The 21,895-nt window shown below is 40.9% G+C and overlaps 1 protein-coding gene across 7 annotated transcripts in view; it reads left to right on the plus strand.

Annotated features, from left to right (window-relative positions):
• BACH1 (BTB domain and CNC homolog 1) overlaps positions 1–21,895 on the plus strand; it is an 82,231-nt gene that overhangs the window by 33,896 nt on the left and 26,440 nt on the right. Inside the window, exon 1 of one of the 7 annotated variants that reach the window (XM_004264499.4) lies at positions 1,902–2,048. The exons of the other annotated variants lie outside the window; for them this stretch is intronic. The gene's annotated coding sequence lies outside the window, so the exon portion shown is untranslated. Of the gene's footprint in view, positions 1–1,901; positions 2,049–21,895 lie in introns of those variants that run through there. 7 annotated transcript variants of the gene reach the window in all.

Raw genomic sequence — 21,895 nt, forward strand, 5'->3', positions numbered from 1 at the left:
CACTGTTTTGTTCCTTTTAATGGCTGAGTAATATTCCACTGTGTATATGTACCACAACTTCTTTATCCATTCCTTTGTTGATGGACATTTGGGTTGCTTCCATGTCCTGGCTATCCAGAGATTCTTATGAACACTAACAGCCTTAACAGCCTTGATATTCTCAACACCTTGGTATACCTTTGTAAGACTTTTCAAATAATTTAACATATCAGAGCATATGCTAGAAACTTTCACTGCCATTTATCGAGAGTACAGAAGGAAGAGTTCCTCGCAAAGAGGAAGGGTCTGTTCTTCCTCTTGAAGAAATTGCAAAGGTGTGGGATGAAGGAAGAATTCCACTGGCTTTGGGTGGAAGGTGAGTGAAGCCTCAAAAATGCTCAGGTGCATGTAAGAACCCCAGTCCTTCCATGTCTATTTCCAATTGTTCTTTCCTCCTTTCTAACTAAATATTTTTACCCCACCATGAACTCAGGTAGCCTGAAATGCCATTTGCCTCCTACGTCTGGACTATTGCATATGCTCTTCCCTCCCTGGACTGCAGGGCCCCATTCTTCCCAGTTAAGACCCAATGCAAATGTTACCTACTGCCCAAATTCTAGGTCACAGTGAATCACTTTACCCCTTGGACTCCCACACGATTTCACTCATTATTTTCTCGTGTATTTTGGATGTAACTCAAATGTCCCTAAGTCTCACCGCCTGTGAATACAAACGCAGTCATGTTAGTGATAATACCTGACTTCATTAACGTGGCAGTCTTTTTTTGCCCTGAGAGGTCCAGGGCTGTCTTCCGGTGTGCAAGAATGAGCCCACACATCTTGGTGCTGATGCTGTCCAGCCATCGACTTCTTTCTGTCTTTCGACCTGAACTCAAAAGCCAATGGCAAAATCCCTTCACAAGATCCCAACTCCAATCAGGTCGGCTGGCACAGTGCCAGAGCGCTCGGGTCTCCCTTTAGATTGATAAGTGTAGGCTTTGCCAGGTGCACATCTTTTCGCACAGTCAGTGCTTTGAACTCCAGAGATGCTAAATGGCTTGCGAACTTAATTTTAACACCAACAATTGGATGAACACCGGAATAAGCAGCAGAAGATGAAAGCCTGACCTGGGCTTAAGATGAGCCGGCTGACACCACTGGGCACTCAACCTGGTTCCAAGTTTCCTGGCGGCCACCACGTAAAGGGAACACCTGTTAGCTGACGCCACTGTTTTCACTGTCAGACAAAAGTAGGGCTGCCAGATGCTTTCTACAAAATCCTGGATGCACTTGATGCATCCCTATCAAGAAGCTCAAGAACCTTGCGAACCTGGGCGCCCCGCCACCCCCAGGAGGAGGCAGAGGAGAAGCTCTCCTGCGGGGGCTGCCAGAAGCTACCCCTGAGGGGGTCTGGTCTGGGGAGGGACGTGGCCGGCTCTCGTCCTCCCTGCTGGTGTCCGCTGGCACTCGATTCCGGGTATCCCGGCAACACTTAGAGCGAGCAGGCCGTCAGGCTTTTCCTTTCTGCTTTCAGCAGGAAAGGAGGAGGTGGTCCTCGGGTGGCTTTTTCGTTCAGGCTGCGGGCTGCGCTCGCAAAGGGGCGCTGCCCACGGAGGTTGCGGGACCCCGCCGCCGCCTCCTCGAGGCCTGCCCTGCCCAGGGCTCGCGCGATGCCTCCCTGCATCTCCTCGCGTGGGCTTCTGGCTACGCGCAGGAAGCCGCAGGGATCCGCGTACCGAGGCTTCCTGGCTGGCGGGGCGGGGCCTCTAGTGAGGGCGGGGTTTAGGCGCTACAGAGCGGGAAGGGCGGGGTCTCGCGAGGCAGGCCTACGGGGCGGGACCTCGCAAGGCGGGCGGGGCTTGGGCGCCGGGAGGGGGCGGAGGCCGCGGCTGCGGAGGGAAGGGGAGGGAACGAGAGGGGAAGGGAGGGGAGGCGAGGGAGGAAAGGGAAAGGAAGGAGAGGGGAGGGGCGGCCGGCCGCGGAGACGGAGTGAGTCACCTGATAGCTGCCCGCGCGGCCCGCCAGGCTCGCTCGCTGCCGTCAGTCGGGCTGCGTCGCGCCTCGGCTCTGGTGAGTGGCTCGCCTGTCCCGGGCGCCCTTCCCCGGCAGGGTCCGCGCGGCGGCGTCTCGCGCGCGGTCTGGGCCGCCGGCCTGTGAGGGGCGGTCCGCGGGCAGGTCCTGGGGAGGCGGTGAGGGAGACCGGGGCTGCTGCTTTCTGGGCGGGGGGCATTAAGCGGGGCCCGCGGGGGGCGGCTGCAGCTCCCCTTCCTGGAAGTGGCCTCGTCCGCCGGAAGGGGCGACGGGTCGGCGCCCCGTGGCCCCGCGCGCGGCCGGCGCCGTTGTTTACGGGCCCGCGCTGTACTTTATCACGGGCCGGCCGGCGGGGGGCCGGGATGTACTGGGGCCCGGGCGCCCGCTCCCCCTCCCCCGCCTCTCGGGCACCCGGGTCCGAGCCCGGCACCCCCCCACCAATCCCCAGCCGGCGCGCGGCCCGCCGGGGCTGTGACACATCAGCACCGCCCGCGCGGCCGGCCCGGCTCAGTATCGTCCCTCCGCCCTCTCCCACCACCCTCGTTAGCCCCCGCGTCCGGCGAGCTGTTTGCCTCCCGTCTGCCCAGCCTGGGTGTAGGTCGCGCGTGTAATCACGTAAGAAAGGCCGAGTTCGTGGCTGGAGCAAAAAATACCACCCTGCGGGGCTGGGTTTAGCGAAGATTGGTTTGGAGGCCCGGAGATCCCAGGGCTCCCTTTGTTGGAGTTTTGCCCGCGCGTTGTAATTAAAGACTCCCACAGTCGGGTGAGAGTGGGTGTTGATCGTAGAGACACCAGCTTTGTGCTCGTCTAATGAAACGCGAGTGCCATGGCTTTCTCTTTCTTGCACGGTAGTTTAATGTCACTGAGTAGAATTGTACAGAAGGTTTTTGTGCAGTGAGCCTTCCGCGTTGAATTTGGGCTGATTCAAGGTATAGCGTAGTAGTGATTGTGAAAGAACGTGTGTGGGAAAAACAGGCTCCAATGTCACGCTTGAAGGAACAAAGGCTGTTTTGTAGGGATGCCTATCTTTTGGGAGAATTCTATCAGTATTGGGTCTGGAGGGTGCCACGACTAGGTCTTTGTTCATGTAGTTTAACACTGCTTATATCCAGGAGGGTTTGCATTTCAAGCAGTTCCGAAAGATAAAGGGTGGAAACACCGGAGGTGTTAGTGTCAGAGCGCTTGAGCGCTTCACATGGTCAAGCAGAGAAGTGGGAAGAGGCCGGCTGCTTCTTCTTGGTCTTGGGTCGTGGTGCAAGGGCTGGGCTGGGCTTGAAGGCGCTTGCCACTTCAGCCTTTGGATTAAAGAAGCCTGGGGAAAAAGAACACTTAGTGAGTCAGCTGGGAGTAGGATGGCCTTGGTTTAAGTGATGGCATGGCATCGTGCATTATTGTTGTTTAACCTGTGGCTCTGTCAAGTGGTTTACCATTGTTCAATATGTTGGTTGGCTAACAAGGTAGATGACTCCTTAAAAAAAGTTGGGTTGCTGAGTCATTCGCCCCAGCCTGAGAGGTAATTAGGAACAGCTGGTGCAGATACTCTCATCACATGCCTCCACTGTAAAAGGCCAAGGAGCACTCAAGAGGGGTTGCTTCAGAGGCCTGAAGCTGGGGTTGTCTGTGTTGATACAGGTAATCAGTGGGTGAGGTGCCAGCGCTCTTAGGAAGTGGCCAAGGAGCGCTGAGGTGGTGGGTAAACACAGAGCAGCCTCGTGACCTACTGCCTGAGAAGTTTGTGCTGGAGAGAGCTAAAACTGAGGAAGAAATTTGCAGCTAGGAGTCACCTCTTAATAGTAGTGTAACAAAAATATTTACTCTTCTTATTGTACTTAGTTTCCCTTTTGTGGTTTTGTTGTTTTGTGGTTTATACATTTCAGAAAGTGAACTTAATTTGTTCTTCATAAAGATTTCTTTAGGAGAACACAAAAGGAGCCTTCCTCGTGGTTTTCATGGCCCCTGGCTTTTCATACATACACTAGTTGTTTCTGGTGGCAGAGAGGAGGGGAGGGAGAATGTGGGTGGAATTAACAAGTCTCTTTGGGTCGAGTCTTGAAAGCACTGTCTGAAAGCACTGTCGGGTGAAAGGCAAACCATATGGATCATTGTCTTAGTGATGGCGCTGGTGTCTTTCCATCTCGGATCATTACTTCTTGCTTTAAAAGTGAGCACAGGACCCAAGCATACAGTCCCTATTGCTAACAGAGTTTAGGGAAGGGAAATGTGGAGTGGGGGGATCTGACCCTTATCTGTGGTCAGAAGAATGACTGATTGTTATTGACGGTAGCTCATTAAAACATTCTGTAGTAGAAAAAGATGCTTTACGTTTGGGACTAGAAGAGATTAAAAATCATGAATTTTTTAGGGATTAGGGATTCTAATGTGAGTGCAAGATGATTCATTTGGAAGAAAATAATAAACCCTTGATTTTTTGAAAATTCACTTTTATATAAAATAAGAAAGACATTCATCTTCAAGATATAGGGTAACAGTAGTACCTGCATGTTATATAACTTGGGTTTATGCCACCCCTTTTCTGTTGGGGAACATAAAGAGTTTGTTAACCACTGCCAGTAACACTCTTTCAACAACTGGGGTACTTTTTTTTTTTAAATTTGTGATTTCCTCTTGAAAGCTGTCATTCTTTCACATGTTCTTAATTCATTTTAATTTTTATTTCACATGTAGTTCTATTTTTATGCTGTATTTTAAAGATTAGAAGCTTAAGTGTAAATTTCTTATTGCATTGTTGATGTGGAGAATGGAAATAACAAAAAATACATTGTTGCCTATTACATATAATACCGTGTATTTTGAATTTGGAGACAAGCCAGACGGTTGATTTGTTTCATGGGTATGATTTGAAGTGTAGTAATAGGTAAAAAGGGTATAATGGGACCACCAGAAGATAATCTGCACATTGGAGTATAGTTTGTATATAACAAATTCTTTGAAAGATCACTGTTACTCCTTGAAGTCTGCATTTTTGGGGGCCAGGTTTACAAGGGCCCCCTTTAACAAGGATTAATAAGACTTCACATCCAGCAAATCACTTGGGAAGTGGCATTCCCCTGGCTACTTCTCTTCACAGTGCTGATCCTCTCCCAGACTTACGTTTTAAGAATCATCTCGTCCTCCCAATTTTCTGACTAATGTTCTGTTAATGGGAGAATTTCTTTAACCCTAAGCTCACATTTTCTGAGGGTTCTACTAAATGGAGGGTGTATTTTGTGTGGCTGAATGGGTGACTTATGAAACTATTACAATTTTTTAAAATATGCCAAACAAGGTAATATGCCGAAGCTCAAGGTATGGGTAATTTGAGCATTATTTGCCAGAATCCAGGCCCCTTGGAGAAAGTCAACATTTCAAGACTGCAGATAAAATATAGACTTATACCACCATGAAACCTGGGCTTCTGGCTTAGTGCATAGCATTAAGAAAAGTGAAGTTGTAGATTTGATCACTGTACAGTTGACAGAGAAGCAGTAAGCAAAGTTGTTAAAAGTGGGCCATCTGGAGCCAGACTGCCGAAGGTCAAGTTCTTGCTTTGTTACTTACCTGCTGTGAAGCCTTAGATAAGTTACTTCACTTAGTTGTGCCTCTTTTTCTCATCTGTAAAATGGGATGATGATAATAGAATCTATATCATAGGGGTTGTTGTAAAGTGCATTAATATGTGTTAAGCAGTTAGAACAGTGCTGGCTCCATATTAAACATCAGTACGCATTAGTTGTTATTGTCTGTTCTTCAGAATCAGGGAAGCGCTTGGTTACACAGCCACATTTTGCAGCCTCCCTGAGCTGCATTTCACGGACTGATCAGAGGAGAGAGTGAGGAGAAGCGTGGGTGTACAGCACGTGGCTGCTACTGGGAAAACAACTCAAGTGAACATTCTGACAAATCAGTAGCAGCATCTCAAACACCCAACTTCTGAGGGCAAGTAACATAGGACATGGCTTTTTAGTAAAGGAATCTAACAGTCCCAGCAAAATGCTCTAGAGGCAGTTTTCACCAGTTATTTGGAATTGGCTTTTGAAGAAATAACATCTGCCATCCTGCATCTAACCTATTCTTCATGTTATAATTGAGGGCACTGTGGTCCAGCAGGGTTAGTAACCTGTCTACCCCCTTCCTGCTTATTAACATCAGGACAGAACTCATTTTTTGATTCTCATAACTGACTTGCAGTGAACATTTAGAATGTAAATTTACCTGCCAGTTACTTCTGAGTATTGTATTTTCTTTAAATGACATGTTTGTGCTAATATAGAAAAATTATCCATGATAAACAGTAAATATGTTTATCATGTGGCTTCTTGCACCCGTTAGTAATTCAGAAAGGTTGTGTCAAACATTTTGACCATCCTTTTCACTAGAGTGTAAGTTTCTTAATGAAGATACATGTCTTCTGTTTATCTCCATGGAACAGTGAACGTGCTTTGGCTGTTTGTTCAGTAAACTGTCAGTTGCTGCACTAGTATAATATGGATTCATTTTAGTTCTGTGGTTTTGAAACTTGGGGTTTTTTAAAGAGTGAAAGAGAAAACGGTGTATGTTGTACCTCTTAAGTTATTTTAAATATGCACCGAATTGAAACCCTTGATCATTTAGAATTCTACTTTCTGTTTCCATCATTGGTGTGAGGATTGAGGAAGCACCTGGATTTAAATCATTTAGTTCATCTCCTGAGATAGAAAGAAAATTTGTCTTCTGACTTCTTTTTCCTTGTAATTGACTTAGAATTGGATTGAGCAAAATATAATTTGGGTTGTCTAGATGCTAAACCTCTTATACATCTAATACTTTTCTTTAATATGATCACTCCTCTGGAACAGATCCTTTGTTTTATTTAGGATCAGGGACAATTTAGAGACTATTAGTAGGATCATAAAAATTGTCCCCAAGCAAATATAAGGAACAAAGAAATAGTGGTTGCCAGGATCTTGGTTGTTAATGACTGTCCTAGGAGCACTGTGGGCATGCAGTGGAGTTGGCGGGCTGCTGGCTCCTTTCTCAGTACTGGCACCGTTTAGAAAATGTTACATCGGTGCAGGTGAAGCTGTGTGCAAATCATATTCTTTTAAAAATAAATTTAAGTCATTTTCTTAATGCCTTAGGAAAGTTAGTAATCAAAGGATATATATGTATTTTATAAATTTATGTATTTTATTTATTTACTTTTGGCTGCGTTGGGTCTTCGCCGCTGCACGCGGGCTCCCTCCAGCTGCTGCAAGCAGGGGCCACTCTTCGCTGCAGTGCGGGCCTCCCACCGCAGTGGCCTCCCTCGTTGCGGAGCAGGAGCTCCAGGGGCGCGGGCCCCAGCAGTTGCGGCACATGGGCTCAGCAGCTGTGGCTTGCGGGCCCCAGAGCGCAGGCTCAGCAGCCGTGGTGCACGGGCCCAGCCGCTCCGCGGCATGTGGGATCCCCCCAACCAGGGCCCGAACCCATGTCCCCCGCATTGGCAAGCGGACTCTTAACCACTGCGCCACCAGGGAAGTCCCCAAAGGATATTTTTGTAAGAAAATAACTGTTCTTAGCTTCTATCTGGTAAAGTCATTTTCACTTTTTTAATTGGTCATTTCTTAGATTGAATCAGAGTCATAGTGGTTAGCTTTACTCCACTTCCCCATCCCCCATTAAAGTGGAATTACATTAAAAAGTGTTTTATATAGTGGGGTCATTTTTTCAGTTCCTTTGTGCCTGGACCTTGTCAATATCCCACCTCTAAGGTTATAGACTAAACCTGGTATGGGGAATATCTTACCTCCCTCTTCTGCCTTTTTTTTTTTTTCCCCTGTCATTAGTCTCTTCTTTTTACTGACTGGTCATCCTCTAGGATTCCCAGGGGAGATGTTTTTGGCCTAAGGAGATGAACTCTTAGGGTCTTATTGAAAAAATGGGAAGACCCTACTTGCTGGTTTCTTCATATCCTTAATGCCTTATTCCTTCTCTAAAATGTGCCAGCGTCTTTTGGAAGTCAGTTAAATCAGTGAGGAGATGTACTTATCCATCAGAGAGTTTGCTATAAAATAGGTGGCTATAAAAGATTTATTAGTCTTTCAGTGAACTTATTAGGTTGTAATTATTAGTTTGTCAATTTGGAGTAAGTGCGTTTTGGTAAGATCAGTAATTTCATTACTGAGTATTTTGCACTGAACTGTTATTTTATAAAATGTAAAGTGGTTGTCAAATCTTGGCCCAAGACACTTTACATTTTCAGAGTACCTGATGTCTCTATTTACTCTGTTTTTCTGAGGAGTGTTCCCAGCAGGGCTTCTCTAGATAGGATTTACTACTAAAATTAGAAGGGGAAGTAAGAAAAAAGACATTGCCCTTTTAATCAGTTTTCCTACATTGGTAAGAGACTTTTGAAGTAGAAAAGAATTTTGCCCAGCTGAATAGGGATCTTTGCTTCATTCCTTCATTCCCAGTTGTCATCCAGAGATATCAAAGGAAATGCTGCTTAGGGATGAGTCTTAGCTACGACCAACTTTACCTGCTTCATTGTCTCTTGGACTGTTGCAAGTACTGTTCAAGCTCTAGATATATTTCTCTGGGTTTTTAAAAAAAACGTGTTTTGCATTTGAGCACAAGTCTGTTGTCACTGGCCTGGTTTGTTGCCTGTTCCAGACCCCAGGAGGTCTGGGACACCTTTTCCTCTCTGGAGCAGGTTGGCAACAGTGCTCACCAGTGGCAGAGCTGCTCAGATACTAGCACGCCTCCCTGCCATTGCTTCTCATACACCAGTGTGGAAACATCCTCTTCTCTCCTACTGAGTTAACTTTGACCAGCTCTCTGATCCCTGGGGAGTAAAGAATAATTGTGTTTTTAAGTTTCAAGGCACTTTGGTCTCTTATCTTCCTGTGCATGTTGTTCTTCTCCCCAGTTTACACTCAAACACATATTCTGGTGTGAGTAGATAGTAGGGTTGCTAAACTTATTTCAACATTCATGGTATGCCTACGTGTTAGGTATTGGGTGTACATTTGGTTTATGAAACAAATATTTGTGCCTTGATATGCCAGGAACTTTTCTAGATGTTGGCAAATACAGAATTATTCAGAGGTTACAGTCTGACAGGCAGACCATTACTATAGCATGTGTTAATTGCTAAAATAGCAACATGTAAGATGTGGCTTGAAACCATAGGATATGAGAAGCCTAAGTTTTGGGAAACTAAGAAAGCCTTAGGAATGTCAGTGATGAATGCATAATTTAGTGGAGGAGGCAGCTTGTTTTGACCACTCTTTCGAGAAGCATAGCAATGAAGAGTAGGGAAGAGAGAGATTTTAGTTGGGGGAGGTTGGGTCAAGAAGGTTGTGTGTCTGCATCTGTATGTATTTAAAAATAAGGTCAGTGGGAAAAGGTTGAAAATGTAGGATATGTCTTTCTTTTGTCTGTGGCTAGTTCCTCCTATGGTTGCAAGATGACTGGCACAAGTTCAAGTGTACCAGTAAATATAACTGAGGTTCTTGGAAGAACTTTTTTTTTTCTGTGATGTCTCTTTATTAGTGATAAAAGCCTTTCCCAAAGACCTCATAGTGAATACCACCCTAGCCTCTCCTTTGTGGGGCCAGCATTGCATAAGTTTACGCCTAAATCAGTCAACGTGAAGAGAAGTGGGACCACTGTGATTGGCTTAAATGGATTGCGATTCATCTTGGGTTGGGACTAGGGCCAGCATTGCGTAAGTTTACGCCTAAATCAGTCAACGTCAAGAGAAGTGGGACCACTGTGATTGGCTTAAATGGATTGGGATTCATCTTGGGTTGGGACTAGGGTTTGCTACCCCAGAAACTCATGGCCTCAGGTAGAGAGCAGATTTGTGGGCACAATCAGGATGTGGTTAGAAAATGAGGGGGCGAATGGAACTGGATGGCCAACAGTGTCATCCTTGCCTGCTACTTATATCAACACTACACACAGACGCATACTTCTGAGTAGAAAATGAAAATGTGATTGTCTTTGGAGTTTTTGGTGATTTTTTTCCTCTTATGTATCCTACTATGATCAAGTATTATTTTTACAGTCAGATCAAATAAATGTTTTATTTTAAAATGATTTTAAAATTGAAAATTTGCCTGTTCTATCCAAAAAATTACATGTAGTAGGAATACATTTCTTTCAGTACTGTAAACCAGGGGTCCCCAACCCCCAGGCCACAGACTGGTACTGGGCCCTGTTAGGAGCTGGGCTGCACAGCAGGAGGTGCGCAGTGGGCAAGTGAGCGAAGCTTCATCTGCTGCACCCCGTCGTGCACATTACCGCCTGAACCATCCTCCCTGACATCCGTGGAAAAATTGTCTTCCATGAGACCAGTCCCTGGTGCCAAAAAGGTTGGGGACTGCTACTCTAAATAGTTCTAAGGTTCTCTGTTATTCTCCTAATACTTTCAGGGAAAGAAGAATATATAATAATATCTTGTAGCTTCTGATTGTGTCTATACCAAGAGGACCACTCTCACTCTGTAGGGCATGCCCATCTGTGATGTCTGTGGCTCTCAGTGAGTGGTGAGGCTAGTCTGGTTTGAATGGAATGGTTGATTCATTGCCTGGATAGGCCAGCATTCTTTGGAACCCACATTCTTGAATCTGGGATACAAACAGGAACATCACTCCCTCTTTACACACTCATTCTTCTTCTAGGAGGGAAAGCTGTCCTGTGGTTAGTTTATTTGCCATTCCTTTCAGACTTCAAGAATAATTCCACTTTAATTTTAACTCCTAAACTGTTTACTGCACTTTGATATGTTCAAAGGACTTGTGTTTCATTCTTGTTCCTTCTTCTCAATCCTAAGTTTTGGTGCTTTGTATGGATGAGAAAGGCAAACAAATAATGTAAATACATAAATACTTAGTGTTGTAAATTCATAAAATAGAAAATAATTACTAATAGTTTTTTTTCTATTTGAGAATAACGAATAGCTGTGATAGATGGTTAGGGTAGGCTTCTGAAATGGTGTTACTTTTTTGGATAGAATTTAGAAAGACAATACTGCCAAAATAATTTTCATCTCAGGTAAAAAATCAATAGTATTTACCTACTCAGTTGTTCCTCAAATAATATTTGAACTGAGAAATATTTCACCTTTTTTTTTTTTTTTTACAGGCCTCAAATTATTACTTATTTGACTAAATCTTGTGACTGTATTTTGGAAAGTAGCTATCTGAGGGCTCAGGTGGAAAGTCTACAGCTCGTTAATCTCCATTTTAGAGATGGTAATTTTGACTTCCAAGTTAACATCAATAACAAGAAATAGATTTTAAAATTTTAGTTTTAGCTATGTATATTGAGATACCTAGTACTATAGTGCCTACCAGGGATTAGTGGATTAGGTTATCTTTAAATAAAGCATTTCAATTTAGTACCTCTACTAAAATTAAAAAGTTTCATATCTGTGATTCATATTCTAATTGCTCTACTGTAACTGCTGCCTTATTTAATTAACATTGTTACTTAACACTTTTTCCTCTTAATCCTTTTTTTTGACTCAAATTTATTATGAGTTGGGGTGAGAAGGTGTTTAAGGAATGGTTGGGAATTTGAAGGGCACCTTTTTGGTGGTTTGCTTGTTTTTTCAGTTACTTTGCATGCTATATTTGTCAAGTCTTAGACCTACAGAGGATCATTCTGACCTAGATCTAGTTTTAGGGCTTTCACTTCCTCTCGGCAATCAGAAGTAAATAATGTGAATCACGGTTATAATTTTTACAGTTTGAAAACAAAATAACATATGACTATTTCATTATGAATATGGGACATGAACACTTATTATTCTATATGGAAAGTGACTTTTGGTGAAATATCTCCAGCTGTGTGTCCTTCGTTTAATTTTCCATATGTAGTTGGGTATAACTACAAACTTTGATTTAAGTTCAGCATAGTTTGGTGTCAGATTCTTTTTAACGATATATGAGATTATGTAATCCAAGAAGTGTTAATCAGAAATTAATAAACTAAATATTGAGTAATAAGGAAAAATTTCTATTCCATAAATCCCCTTTTAATTTGTCTAACGTTCTCATCACACACACAGGATACTTGAGACATTTCCCTCTAGTCTTGTTTTTTTTATCCTCCTCACTTTTACCCCCACCCTCAAAACAACCTTGCTATTCAGGCCATGTCATATGAATTGAAATGTAATATTTGGACCTGGGGCAGAGGAACTTTTTAACCTCTAAGTGACTGACCCTCTAAGGGCTTCAGTTTCCTCATCTGTAACCAGAGTGTGGAAGTGGGTTGTATTGGGTGAGTGTGCTAATTCTTTGGGTCTGTGAAATTATCAATTTTCTTGAGCAGACTTGTATAATTTTAATATTTTCTTTTTATCTTGTTGAGATCTTTATTAGGCTTACTGACATTTCATTCTTAAAGGTTCAGGAATCTCTGTATTTTGTAGTTTAACTCTTGGGTTTGTAGAACCTTTGAAAATGCAGTATTCTTTTCATCATCTTTTGGATAAAGATGGCAATAATAATAATAAAATGTTAATGATCTCATGCCAGGCACTGTGCTATTAAATGCGCCCAGCCATTCAATCCTTAGAGTAAGTGTTGATGTTGTTTTCCTTATGGGGAACCTAAAGGGTGAGGTCAGGTATCTTATAGATCACACCATTGGTAATGTCTGTAGAACCTTAATTATATCCCAGTACTTCCCGTTCTTTCCAGTATCATGCTGCTGGTTGTTTTAAAATACCTAAAATTGATATTCTTTTGCATTTCATAATTATGTATATTTGGTGTTTAGCACTTTATCCTTTTCGAAGGGCTTTGTGACATAAGTAGGGCAGGGGCTCCCTCCTTAAGTCTCAAGGGTACACATTTGCCCGTGTTCACAGAGCTAGACCTGACTTGATGGGTTTTTCCTCCTTATTTTCCTGTAACAGGGTTCAAGATTAGACCAAATATAAATATGAGAGTGTACAGTAAGTCCATGAGTGATCGTGTCCACGCTGTGAATCTGGATGAGTTCTCGTAGGGAGTGTTACAAAGAGGAGGCGAGATCTGAGGACCAAGCCCTGGCTCTCCAGGATTTAGAGGTTTGGAGGAGAAGGAGGATCCACGGAATTGACAGGGGGCTGCTGGTGAGGTGGTAAATCTGAGGCCAAGTGAAGAAACGATTTCAGGGAGGGAATGATCACCCTGTTGAATGTTGCTGAGATGCTGTCTAAGAAGACCCAAAATTTGCCATTTGGCAATGTGAAGGCCGCAGATCCTCACAAAGTAATTCCCATGGAGTTGAGGGGAAAAGGTCTGATTTCAGTGGGCTCAAATGAAATTGGGAGAGAGGGAAATGGAGATGGTGTGAATATAAACGGCTTTTTTGGGGAGTTCTACTATAAAGAAGAGCAGTGAATTTTACTGTAGTTAGAAGGATGTGGGGAGGGTCAAGAAATTTTATTTCAAGAAAAGAGCCATTACAGTATTTTTGTATGCCAATGGGAATGTATGTATTCATTTTTTCCTCATATTTTGCTTGGTGAGACTTTGCAGAAGTTTGTCAATTTTATTGGTTTCCTTAAAGAATCAGCTCCTGGGGGGAAAAGGGGATTGGAAGGGATTGAGATTGACATATATACACTATAGAAACTATGTATAAAATAACTAACTAATGAGAACCTACTGTATAGCACAGGGAACTCTACTCAGTGCTCTGCGGTGACCTAAATGGGAAGGAAATCCAAGAAAGAGGGGATATATGTATATATATAGCTGATTTACTTTGCTGTCAGCAGAAAGTAACACAACATTGTAAAGCAACTATACTCCAATAAAAATTAATTTTAAAAAAATCAGCTCATGGTTAAGTCATCAGTTCTATCGAAAATAGCTGCAAAATTTTATTATGTGAGTGGTTTTCTTGGTGGAAATACAGTAGATTTCATTAGATTCTTTAAGTCGGAGAACGAGCGCTCCAGTTTTGAAGTTTTAACAGCTTGTTTCCCTAAAAGATACCCTTACATTTTTAAAGATTCTATCTGAATTGATATCTTTGTCAATATGATATGTTAAACAGTATGTATAACATTGTTCCCAAACAAGAAGAAATCTTACTATATTTTTCTACCCTTCCTTTCGCCTAGTTTTGTTAAAATAATCTAAGATTTTGGTTAACGATTGATTTTTCTCTTTATCAAATTCCTTTTCTATTTGAAGAATCTTTGAAAAGTTGCATTAAGACTTACAGCCAAGTTATCAACAGTTTAGACTTAACTGAGTTTCACTATTTTTTGTTTACTGTCTATTTAAACATCTTTTAAGGTTATGTTTTTATGAAGTATTACATATTTTTGATTTAAAAACAATAAATTTATCATAAAGCACCTTCATCTGTTGCACACCTAATTCTGCTTCAAAGATAATATTCATCTTTACCCATTTCTGCTATTTAATTTTTTAGAGACACAGACCTCTGTGTCTCTAAGATGTTTTATACCTCATTTTATTTATGAACCTAAGATATTATCTGTTTACTTTCTGTTACCATAGATGTTGATTTTGTTTGCTTCTGCCGTCCCATCAGCTGTATTTATAATCATTCCATTTCTGTTCTTGGTCACCTCTACAGTCCCCCCTCCACCTTTTTTAAAATTTGGTCTCATTAATCTAAGGCAGTATCATTTGACTCTGTACGTTATAAGTTATATAGAAATACTACCTTTCCTTTCAGTTCTGATTCCATCTCTCAACTGGCCACTTTTATTTTACTAAGGTTAATAATTACATTTCATTTAATAACCATAATTAAGTCTTCCATTATTTGTTCTGAAAGTTGAAAACCAGTTAACAGTGTTAATATTATTATATCTATGTCCATATTGGGCACTGGAAAGCTAAGTAACATGCTATTACACTTTTTTCTTTACGGTTTCACTGTCACCCTGTGCCACTCAAAAACTTTTTTTTTTTTTTTTGTTTAAATTAAAGTATAGTTGATTTACAATGTTGTGTTAGTTTTAGGTGTACAGCACAGTGATTCAGTTATACATCTATACCTATGTATCCTTTTTCAGATTCTTTTTCCGTATAGGTTATTAGAGAATATTGAGTATAGTTCCCTGTGCTGTACAGTAGATCCTTGTTGGTTATCTGTTTCATATGTAATAGTGTGTAGATACACACTCTTAATCCCAAACTCCCCCCCAACTTTCCCCTTTGGTAACCATAAGTTTGTTTTCTATGTCTGTGGGTCTATTTCTGTTTTGTATATAAATTCATTTGTATCTTTTCTTTTTTTTAGATTCCACATATAAGTGATATCATATAATGTTTGTCTTTCTCTCTCTGGCTTACTTCACTTAGTATGATAATCTCTAGGTTCATCCTTGTTGCTGCAAATGGCATTATTTCCTTCTTTTTTATGGCTGAATAATACTCCATGGTTGTGTGTGTGTGTGTGTGTGTGTGTGTGTGTGTGTGTGTGTGTGTGTGTATCACATCTTCTTTATCCATTCCTCTGTTGATGGACATTTAGGTTGCTTCCATGTCTTGGCTATTGTAAATAGTGCTGCCGTGAGCATTGGGGTGTATTTATCTTTTCAAATTGTGGTTTTCTCTGGATATATGCCCAGGAGTGGGATTGCAGGATCATATGGTAGCTCTATTTTTAGTTTTTTAAGGAACCTCCATACTGTTCTCCATAGTGGCTGTACCAATTTACATTCTCACCAACAGTGAAAGAGGGTTCCTTTTTCTCTACACTCTCTCCAGCATTTATTATTTCTAGAGTTTTTGATGATGGCCATTCTGACTGGTGTGAGGTGATACCTCATTATAATCCTGATTTGCATTTCCCTATTTATTAGCGATGTTGAGCATCTTTTCATGTGCCTTTTGGCCATCTGTATGTCTTTGGAGAAATGTCTGTTTAGATCTTCTGCCCATTTTTTGATTGGGTTTTTCTTTTTTTTTTTTTTTTGGTATTGAGCTGTATGAACTATTTTTTTTTTTTGCGGTACATGGGGCTCTCACTGTTATGGCCTCTCCCGTTGCGGAGCCCAGGCTCTGGACGCGCAGGCTCAGTGGCCATGGCTCATGGGCCCAGCCGCTCTGCGGCATGTGGGATCTTCCCGGACCGGGGCACGAACCTGTGTTCCCTGCATCGGCAGGCAGACTCTCAACCACTGTGCCACCAGGGAAGCCCTGTATGAACTATTTGTATGTTTGGAGATTAATCCCTTGTTGGTTGCATCATTTGCAAATATTTTCTCCCATTCTGTAGGTTGTCATTTTGTTTTGTTTTATTTATGGTTTCCTTTGCTGTGCAAAGGCTTTTAAGTTTCATTAGGTCCTGTTTGTTTGTTTTTGTTTTTATTTCCATTACTCTAGGAGATGGATCCAAAAAGATATTGCTGCAATTTATATCTAAGAGTGTTCTGCCTGTGTTTTCCTCTAGTTTTATAGTATCTGTTCTTACACTTAGATCTTTAATCCATTTTGAGTTTATTTTTGTGTGTGGTGTAAGAGAATGTTCTAATTTCATTCTTTTACATATAGCTGTCCAATTTTCCCAGCACCACTTATTGAAGAGGCTGTCTTTTCTCCATTGTATATTTTTTGTCTCCTTTGTCATAGATTAATTGACCATAGGTGCCTGGGTTTGTTTCTGGGTTTCTATCCTCGTCCATTGATCTATATTTCTGTTCTTGTGCCAGTACCATACTGTATTGATTACTGTAGCTTTGTAGTATAGTCTGAAGTCAGGGAGCCTGATTCCTGCACCTCTGTTTTTCTTTCTCAAGATTGCTTTGGCTATTTGGGATCTTTTGTGTTTCCAGAAACATTTCTAACATCAAATTCAAATAATAGTTAACAGTTACAGAGCACTTGTGTGTGTCAGGCACAGTCTTAAGGACATTATGTATATTATTTCATTTGATCCTCCCAACAAAAAGTACTATTCTTGTCCCTTACTTCTCCCCACCACCCCCCCCCCAAAAAAAGGGAATTGTCAGAGAGATGTAAAGTAATTTGCCCAACTGGCAGGGTTGCCATCAAGCTGTAAAATACTATTATGTGCTGTCCACCTCTGGAGCTCTCTAGAGCAGCCAGCTGCCATGTTTGTGAGGTTCTGAGAGAGTCAGTCTTAGGTGTGCTCTCTGATGATTAATCTCTGTCCTTCTTATCTCTCGCCCCTGATTGTGGGATCTTATAGATGTCTGGGGTGAATACTTTGAAAGTGGTGTGGGAATGCGGGTGCTGAGTGAGTTGGGGAATTTTACTCTTCAGGGGAATTGTTGGAAGTTTTCACTCTGCTTTTTTTTTCCCCTTTGAGTTTCTTATAGGAGTCCTAAGTTAACTGGGATAGTAACTAGTACACCCCCCTTTCTGCCCATCAGTTGCTCAGCTTAGAAAACCTACAGTTAACATCATATTTCATGGTGAAACATTGAAAAATGTCCTTACAGGAAGGCAAGGATGCCCTTTCTCACCACTCTCACTATTCAGTCGTTGCAATAAGGGGAAAAAAGAAGTAAGTGTAAAGATGGGAAAGAAGTAAAACTGTCTCTATTTGCAGATGACATGATTGTGTACATAGAAATCCTAAGGAATCTACAAAGAAACTGTCAGAACTAATAAGAATTAAGTAAGGTTGCAGAGAATTTAAGGTTAATATTAAAAAAAAAACTATGTTTACATAGTAGCAGCAGAAAACCAGAAAATGAAGTTTAACAAACAAATCCGTTTATAGTATCTACAAAATACTGTAAAATACTTAGGAATAAATTTAACAAAAGATATGCAAGCCCTCTTTACTAAAAAACATCAGAATAATGCTGAGAGAAATTAAAGAAGACCTAAGTAAATGGGGAGATATGCCATGTTCATGCATCAGAAGACTCAGTTTGTTAGATGTTGGTTCTCCTAAAATTGCTGTGTAGATTCATTGCAATTCTAATCAAAATTCTACTGGCTCTTACAACTCAAGAAGTAGACAGCCCAGTTAAAAATGGGTAGAAGAACTGAACAGACATTTCACAAAAGAAGATATACAAATGGCCAATAAGCATATGTAGGGATGCCGAACATCATTAGCCATCAAGAAATGCAAACTAAAACCACAGCTCTATACCACTGTATATTTATTAGGTTAGTTAAGATTAAAAAGACAGACAATACCAAGGTTGGTGAGAATGTGGAGCAGCTGGAGTTGCCATACACTGCTGGTAGCAATGAAAATGATACAATTACTTTGGAAAGTGTTTAGCAGTTTCTCAGAAGTTAAACAGAAACCCACCATATCACTCCACTTCTCCACTTCTAGGTATTTAGTTACCCAAGAGAAATGAAGTAATGTCCATGCAGATGTTCACTGAAGCTTTATTACAATAATCCCAAACTGGAAACAATGTAGTTGTCCTCCATCTTTATTACAATAAAAAGTCCATCTACCATTAAATGGATAAACAAATGGTGGTACATACATATAATGGAATAGTATTCAGCAATAAAAAACCCAAACATCTAATGTCCGCAACCTGATCGTCATTAAGCCGAGTGAAAGAAACCCGAAGCCAGAGTACATAATGTGTGATTCCATTTATATAAAAATCATAGAAAATGCATGCTGATCGACAGTGACATAAAGCAAATCATTGGTTACCTGGAGCCAGGGGAACAAGGAGGGAGAGACCTCAAAGAGGCATGTGGAATTTTGAGAAGTGATGGAAATTTATCTTGATTGTGGTGGTGGTTTTATTCACATATACAAGTGTCAAAACTCATTAAATGCTCTGCTTTAAACAGTGCAGTTCATTCAAGGAAAATCATACCTCTAAGTTGATAAATAAAATAGTGACTGACAAGTGCATGTTAGAAAATATATAATTCAGTAAATAAGCTGTACCGGTATAAGCCAATTCTAGTTGCTAGTTCACGTTTTCATAACATAGTCATATTCCATTGAGGTGTAACAGTCTTACTAAGAATCACATCGCTGCCAAATCTGTTAAACAAATAAAAGACTTCATTGTTTCTTAAAGTTTTTGTAGTGAGAAGGTATAACAGAAGAATCTGTTACTCTTGTTTTAGTTCTGGTACTTGGATTTCCTGTGTTCCTTTTTTCTTCCTTTATTCCCTTCCAAGCTATTTTAAACTTATTACCCAGAAGTTAACAAATTTGAATTTGTTGATTTGGGAAGTAAAAAAACCTTTTGTTTCTGATCTGTTACCAGGTGAGTCCATAAACAACTGTAAACTTCTGTAACCATTCAAACTTCTCCCTTCTAAGTATAATTTTAGCTTCATAATTTCACATATGGAATTAGACCAAGTAAGTATAACAAGATCCATGATTAAATATGTAATTTTCAATAATAGGAAAAGTAAATGGAAAAAAATCCAACTTTCTCTCTATGGAACTTCACATTTGTTGTAATAACCATGAGCTGCAAAAGTTGTAGTGATTCCCTCACCCCATCACCTCCATTTTTAAAAAAGCTATAGCATCTTTTGTTACATAATTTTAACATAGATTGTCAGGTTGTTTTCCCATATGTCACTGTAGAAGTCCTTAAAACACAATGTCATCGTTTTTGGTGCTGCTATAAGCACTTGTGCTACTTACCTTAATTCAAACTTAGTTTTCTGTTTTCCTTTAGCTTTTTTTGGTATATGCATCCATGTACCTTATCCAGTCATACTTAAGATTTTTTTTCATAAGCCTGAGAGAAGTGGATTTAGAAAATGTGATTATCAGATACACTGTTTAAACAAGCGTGATATTTAGGATCTGCAGATGATTAAAGAAAATAGCAAATCTTGGTTCTGATTTATTCCTACTGGCTCTTTCTGGCTGGTAAGTCAGGTCTTAGAACATTGGAAGAATGCAGATTTAAGTTATTGTCTGTGATTTCAGCTCCCATAGAATTTTTGATGCTAAGGTTCTTTCAAAATTGGGGATAATAACAAGAAGAGCCCTTATCTTTAAGAAGATTCTTTCCTATGAGCATCTCCACCTTAAATTAAAAAAAGTTTTTTAAAGGCCTTTAAAGAAAAGATAAAGGACTGAAGGTGTAAACACACGATACTGTTTGGTCTTTGCCATCCTCTTGAAAAACAGAAGATAAGGCTCACCTAATTTAAGAACACTTAAACTCTTGGTATCTTGGGTATATTGTAACAGGTACTGGCTTAGCAGATTTTGAAGCTAAAGAGGGAGCCAAGAAGGGTGGCGTGGTAGGAAGAATTTGCCTGTTTTCCAAAGACCCTGCCCTGAAATTGAGTGAGGCAAAAGTAATTGACAGGATAATGGGTGGTGGCAGGCAGAAGCAATAAGGAGAAAAAGGCAGAAATTCCAAATGGCCACAAGAAAGAAGGAGGAGAGTTGGGAGGAATTCGCCCAGGCTGCAGGTGAAGGGCACTGCCTTTATATAAAGGCCGAGACATTTGCCTGTTGTGCCATTTCTGATGTCCAGGGTCACCAGTCTCTCATGCCTAGCCATACACACGCACCCCCTTGGCTAACAACTATTTTGAAAATAGTCGTTCTCATTAATTGAATATTATGGTTAAATGAGAATTGACCAAAAAGTAGGTTTTATTTGAAGTCTTACTGCAAATACCTTTAGGAATGCCCACATTCCTGTGGAAGTTGTTTATAGTGATCATTGTCGTCTCTTTCACCCCAAAGTACCATTTTCATTTTGAACATCTCCAGGTTGTGTTCTCCTTGAACGTAGGGACTGTCTTTTGTTAGTGTTTTCACGGCATCTAGTTTATTATGTGGCACAGGTAGGCACTTGTCAAAAGAACATTTGTCATCGTTCAGTGAAGATGAAGGATATTCAGGTGATAGTCTTTTTTATATGAATCCTTGGTGTTAGGTTACTCCCTGTGCCCTGCTACATTGAGAATTAAAAAACAATGAAGTCCTGTGAGACTTGAGATGAATAAACGTCCAGCTCTTCTGTATACGTGGAACTTCATCTTTATTCTGAATTTCTGTTATGAAGCATTATAGGTCTGGCTCCATGATCCAATATTCACCTCAGGATTTAAAAAAATTTTTTTAAGTACATTATCTTTAAAGTTATTGAAATGTGATAAAGCAACATCATCTTGTTTCTTTAAAAAAATGATTTTTAAAGCAAAAACATTAAGAAGTAACTATTAAAACTTAAATTTATATTGTGTATATTGAGCAGAGAGTAGAAGTTATTTCCAAATTGAGATGCAGGAAGCTTTAAAATGCCTGTTCATCCTTTATCAGCATTACTGAATGAATCAGCAATTTGCTCAGGTCAGTGAACTTTATTTTGAACTGTAACAATAGTTTCTATTTCCAAGAATATAGAAAAATTCATGTGTGACATAGGAATCTGAATTTGGTGTTAAGAAATTGACAGAATTTTAGGTCTGGCAGGCTCTGGGGGGGTATTATATCTTACTGTTTAGGTTTGAAAAATGATAGAAGATGACAGATGTTAGAAGGATGTGTGCCATTCTTACCTGGTTTAGTCATTACTTAGTTATTGTTATTTGGTAAAATTGGATTATTGACCACTTAGATGGCTTTCAGAATTAGGAAAATGGAATTTCAGAACAACTTTTTGTAGTGCTCCATGCTAATGAGGCCAAGTGCGGGTAGTTGTGTTGGCTGTGTTTATAGTTGCCAACCTTTGCTCTTCTTTGGCCAGTTGCTCCCAGAGCTGGGCCTCCCTTTTGCTCCTCCTGACTCTGGAAAACCTATCCAAGGAATCTTCTCTGAGTACGTGGCTCAGCGGCATTATTCCCTTATGTATTGGGATAGCTGACTGCGCTGTGTTTGGAAGATGTAGGTGATTGGGGTTCTGGGTTTATACTAAAAAGGCCAAGTCATTTGTTCAGAAGCAAGTACCTGGATTGGGCAAGGTACTCTCTTACATGCTTGAGTTATGGCAG

This window comes from Orcinus orca, chromosome 5, assembly GCF_937001465.1.
Source record: "Orcinus orca chromosome 5, mOrcOrc1.1, whole genome shotgun sequence".
Taxonomy (NCBI): domain Eukaryota; kingdom Metazoa; phylum Chordata; class Mammalia; order Artiodactyla; family Delphinidae; genus Orcinus; species Orcinus orca.